This window comes from Malaya genurostris, chromosome 2 (genome assembly GCF_030247185.1).
Source record: "Malaya genurostris strain Urasoe2022 chromosome 2, Malgen_1.1, whole genome shotgun sequence".
Lineage (NCBI taxonomy): Eukaryota > Metazoa > Arthropoda > Insecta > Diptera > Culicidae > Malaya > Malaya genurostris.
The window spans coordinates 82,346,287-82,352,286 of NC_080571.1; the positions used below are offsets into that span (position 1 = coordinate 82,346,287).

The 6,000-nt window shown below is 37.9% G+C and overlaps 1 protein-coding gene across 3 annotated transcripts in view; it reads right to left on the reverse strand.

Moving 5' to 3' along the window:
* Positions 1-5,470, reverse strand: part of LOC131427065 (uncharacterized) — a 279,078-nt gene extending 273,608 nt beyond the window's left edge. For all 3 annotated transcript variants that reach the window (XM_058589969.1, XM_058589968.1, XM_058589970.1), the window contains exon 1: positions 3,703-5,470. The gene's annotated coding sequence lies outside the window, so the exon portion shown is untranslated. The remainder of the gene's footprint in view (positions 1-3,702) is intronic.
* Between the last annotated feature and the right edge of the window lie 530 nt (positions 5,471-6,000).

The window sequence follows — 6,000 nt, forward strand, 5'->3', positions numbered from 1 at the left end:
ATTTAAAAAATGGTACAGATTTTCACAGATTTCTGAAAATGGTCACATATTTACACAGATTCTGAAATCGATCACAGATGTTTAAAATTGATCACAGTTTAGCACCAAAAATTACAGAGCGGTAGGAAATAGTGAGACCTTTTTTTTTGCTTACCAAAATGATTCCGATCAGCTATTATGGAAACGGGGTAACGTGCACAGATTTTGCACAGACAGTTTTGGCTTGATCACAGATTTTTTTAAAAATGACCTCGCATCCCTGTTGGTAAGGTGGAAACAAGCTAAAAGCTGAACGGATTTTCGGCTCTTGAAGAGCGAGTTATAAATGAGAAGAAATGTGTGCATGAGCTTTTGTTCGTTCTTCCAAATGTGTATCTATCCTTCTTTAACAGATGGAATGAGCCATTGTCAATAAAAATCTTACCTCTCACTCAGTAGGCTGATGCCACATTTGCAGATATTCTCACATATGACATAATAATAATTCACAGACAAATTAGTTCGCATAGCATTGTTCTTTGTGCATCAATGATTTCGATCATGCATATGGGAGAAAAACGGAGTAAAAAAACGGTGCAAAAAATGGCACTCAAACAAACCTTCAAACAAAATGAGCTGATGAGCTGATACATTGAATCGATTCCCTTTAGTGAGCTCATCGGTTCGGAACTGCTCACCGGTATGAGCTGTTTCGCACATCTCGCTCACTGTGAGCGTCGCACGATCAACATATCGTCTTAAAAAACTTGTTTCTTCGCAATAACTCAATTTAATTACACGTTTAAAAAAGGAAACCACTTCGTAAAAGTTTGTACTTTTACAATACTTTTTCATATTTTGTTTGGCAAACATTTTTACTTTTTTTAATATGTGTTGAACTTTTGATAATTTTTCGAATTTTCAATATTTAAAACTAACTTTGAAAAGGCAAAGAAAAATTGCATCGAGTTCCACTTAGATTTTTTCTAATATTGTTAATTGTCAAAAAGTAAACAAAATAACACTGTTTTTAAAATAAAGTGAATATATCTAAAAAAATATATGTTTTACATTATTTATATCTTCAGCAAAAATACTTCAAATGTTTTTTCTCCAAAATGAGATAGAAAAAAAAATTTATTAAAAAAAAATATTTTTATTAGAAATTGGTACTACCCCCTTAACAAAAGTTAAGGTGCCACTTTCAAAAGAAGCGTAATATAATCTTGTAATTTTTTTTCGAGGACACGTTAGCTCTTAAAAATCAGTAAAAGTCAGTGCAGACTTTTGACCGTCTTTTTCCAGTTTTGGACCACTGTGCAAGGTTTAAACCCATTTTCACACTTCATGATTCAAATCAAATCTTTCATTGTCTTAAAAGATACTGTGCAATTTCACCCAGATCAAACTTCCGGTTCCGAAATTAGATTACGAGGAGTGTTAAAACTTCCAAACTATCATACAAAATGATGCAAAACCGGTACCGGCATCGGCACGTGCTGGTACGGAAGAAGAAAATGCCACCGCCTAGAACACAGCGTGCTTAGTTCGATTTTGTATAGCGTGCAGGGTTGCCACATTGAAATCTATATGAACTTGACATAACTATTTACAAATTGAAAAGGTTATGGTAGTTTATACCCAAAGAAACGTTTTGATTTGTTTCAAATTTGAAATAAAAAATCTTGAAAGAATATTCCAGTGATGTTTCACGCGTCATTACACCACTAGGTGGATTAAAAAACGTTTTATTGAGTACCTTGTTAAGTTCATTATCTACTGTGTTTCAATTAGTATTCAGGCTTGTTTATAAGAGGTGCATAGTTAACTTGATACAATCTTAGCGAAGTACTCGAAAAATTTAAAATAAATGGAAACTAATTCAAAATTTCCGTAACTAATTAGCAACTAGTTTGCAACAACATATTCACTGGGTTTCGATTTGTTTTAAAGGTTGTTTAGGAGGTGTACTTCGTCAACTGTTCCGGGTTGGCGGTTCAATGCATAGGACGCTGGTCTTACAAAGCAGTTGTCGTATGTTCGAGCCCCGACCTGGAAGGATTCGTAGTGTCAGTAGAATCCTAGCACCAGCCATGCATTGGTTCTGTACACAGAACAGAAGTTGAAACAGAAGGTCAAATTCCACTACAGGAATGTAATACCAAGGCTTTGCTTTGCTTCGTTAACTTCATATGAACTTAGCGAAGTACTCGAAAAAATGAACAAAATTGAGCATCAAGTTCAAAATTACCGTAATCAATTAGCAGCAAATTATTCACATATTTGCGTTATTATCGGCGAGAAGTGCCTCGCTATGTTCATCATTTTTGTTTATTCGAGTTTTGATACAGTTTTATATGCGATTTTTTCTATTTGAATTTTATAAATCTATGCGGCATTTTATGCTAATTATTTTCTAGTTTGGTCTTCGAAATGCATGAAACATCGAGATCTAGTGTAATCTCGAAAAAAATGTTTATGTCAGCCTTCTGGGAATAGAAAAATAAACTTTTCAACAAAATAATTCTTCGTGATAACACCAGGTATTTAACAATATTTTGGACTTCGGGGATCCCAAAAACAATTTAAAGTCCCAAATTCAATATTTAATATCGAAAATTTTTCGGGATACCTCCAGATCTTGATATCTCATCATGTTTTAAGACATCTGCAAACAAACATTTTTTTCTTTAGTTATTCGATTTTATTTATACGAATTTTCAAAGTTATACGGTTTCTCTTTATGTGAAATTTTAAAGTTGTGTTTTTTGCGGTTTTTTGTCAAACATTGTCAAAGACACCACCATATTAAACGGACCAACCGTTTCTGAGACGTAATTTTCTGTTTTCAAAATAAAAAAATTGGTTACGCTCTTCTCAAAAGTAAGCCTACACATATAACAATAATTTGTGAATTTAGATCAATTTTCATGCACATATTTGAAGCAGGCAACTGAATGGAAAGTTACATTACAGTTCTTCATTTTTCAATATACTTTGAAAGTAAAACTAAGCTTTTTTTTTCTACATCTACAGTCTTAGAAAAATTCGCTGAAAAAAAGAAAAAATTACAAAATCGCTGCATTCAAATTTAATTTTACGTCGAACATTGTTTTAAAATCTGATCATAGTGTTATTGATTTTCATGTCGTGTAAGTTTGATTATTTTGTTCTGTGTTGTTTTATATAACATTTAAGCCAAATTAAAATATACAATAATTTAATGAAACAAAATCATCATATCGGTTGAAATCGTAATTAAAGCACTTTAATTTTTAGAACAAATACTGTTTTGACGTTTCTTTAACTCAATAGTTTCCAATGAGATTGCATAACCTGTAGCAAATTTTAAAGCTTAAAAAAAATACTACAGCGTTGCGCTGATCTTAGAAAAATGCGTAGTTTTTTTTTTGTTTTTATTAGTTCGTAATAAATTGTAGTCCTAATGAAGAACGGTTCATTGATCGTTGTATCTAACAGTGAAGCTAATTAACGATACAGATTCAATTAAAATTTAAAATTCAATATTCGTTATGAAGTTTTTTTATTCAATAATATAATTTTTAATGTACACTGCTCAAGCTCTAAGATGCCAAGGGCAGATTCGTTATGGAGTGTTATTTTTTTTATATTTAAACATGAATATGAGATACAATTTGTAGTGATTTGAGATGAAAAAAAGTTAAAGCATAACAAACTAGTGATAAGAAAATCAGAATTTACCAGTTAAAGTTCACACGTACTGTCTCCTAATGACTCAGTGTTTCTTCTGCTACAGTTGATAAATTCCGCAACCGTTGTTCTCTAGTTCACCGGCGGCTGCACAAGCAGAAACCTTACTCGCATATGAGATTCTTCGCGTTCCACAGAACTGTCGATTTGTTTCTTTTATTTTTTTTCTGTTTCGCCAAACCACAGATAAGCACCCTACAACAATGTAATTTTGTGTCAACACCACCGACCCGACGGCTGATTGATTGGCTTGGCAGGGCTGCTGCGATTCGCACTTTTTTTTTTAATCGAACCACGACGGATTGAAAACTGCACCGCGTGAACACACTCACACTCTCGGCACTCTCGGCACTCGTCACTGGGTTTGGGCGCCTTCGCGTGCGATAAGGTGGATCTGTGCTGTTTCACTTGTGTGTTTTGTATTTTTCACTTATAATTAAATCAGATGATAACACACCATAACCGCAACCACCACCACCACCACCACCAACACGACCAGCGCACGACAGCCGGCTTCGCACCGGTCATGCTGCGTTTGATAACAACTTGATCTTCTGCCCACACACATGCACTTTGCTACTGCTCGTTTTTTTTTTGGTTTTAATTTGCTGACTTTCTCCCGGTTCTAGATGGGGACCTTCCTCTGACAGTTTCGAGGCTCGAAAGGATTCAGAAGCGATTGCCACTAATTGCTACATTTTCGGCTGCTGTTTCGCGTACTTTTCACGACGTGACGCATGCATAAACCGAACCACCTCCTGCTGCTTCTTTCCGAGTGACCGTGGACTGCTGTCACCAATTTCGCGAAGCTTTATTTTGCCTCACTTGCACAGGCTAGTACCTTCACTTCGGCTCTGATGAACTACAAGTTGGTTGGCACGGTGAAATTAGTGGACAAAGGGAAAGAATCGAAATGACCGTAAGTTTTGAGCAGCCACACACTTAGTCTGGTGGTCAGCACGAGAAAAAAAAACAACAACAAAAAAAACGGTTACACCGCAATAAACCGCTCGACACTAATTTCTCAAAATATCCAATCGGTTTTTAATGAGAACTCTCTGTGCTGGTTGCTGGTGCCAGCGCCAGAGTCAAAGTAAAAGTGTGATCTCGCGCGTTCACCGCCGCCGCCGCCTTTCCCGTGATAAAGAGCATCACTTTTCCGCGCGCGCACCACACACACACACACTGACCACCCGAATGACCGGCCGCCCCGAGCAACTGTCAGCAAAACTGAGCGAGGATCATCTGATTTACATAACAAATTGTACTCGATTTTCAGCCTCGAATAACCGAGCAAACCTCCGGAACCGCTCGAGCCGTCAACTCTAGTTGACCGGATTATGATAATTCACGGTGCCAAAGAGGACCAGATTCCGATTTTTTTTCCGGCAAAATTTCCTACAGAATAATTTTCACATTTATCACTAGCACCGAATTTTGCAATTCATTGATCACGCGAAAGCCGGTTCTCTGCAGTTGCGGGCTGACCGCATCAATTGCATCAGGAGTCACCTGTTACGATCGTCACTCGATAGGTTGGATTTTTTTTATTTCTTCTACTCGCAACACTTCGGTGGAAAACCTCATTCACCGCACCTCGGGAAACACCTCGCAACTCTAATGCACTCCTATCGCCCCGACTGAGGACACTTTCCTATTTTGCTCAGACGAATGACTGAATGAATATCCCGCCAGATCCAAGTTCTGAGCTTCTGAAATGTACTTCTCGACTCGCCGAAAAAAAAATCGTTGTCACGCGTGCTGCTGCCAAGCGAAGACTAAACCGGCCGCACCGAACGCGAATGGGACTATGCTCACGGTGGTGCTGCCACTCTGCATTTCACGCGGCTAATGGAACAAGTTCACCACATGAAAAAGAACAAAAAAAACATCGCAAACCATTGCTGAGCCCACAGTCCCCGGGGTACGGGTGCCGGTTCCAACAAACTGAACCCATTTCGATGTTTCCGATGGGAGATAGTTTCCCATTATCTCTCATTCGCCGGAGAACGGACCAGCATGCGTTTTGGTTGCATTTTCTCTTGGATGCGATGTTTTTTCGTCACTCGCTCTGGTGCTCTCGATTTCTCTCACTTTCTCTCGCAATTTCGAATGCCGGCTGCGTGTGTTATCAGTCATTCAATAACTGAGAGTAGAATGGGAGAGCAAGATTGAGAGAAGCAAACCGACACGATGCATCACGGGTGGCTGGCGCAGGGTGAAAGCATAGAAAATAAGGCACCTTCTGTTGAGTGCATGGTTATGTTTGCCACTCACGCATATGTTTCG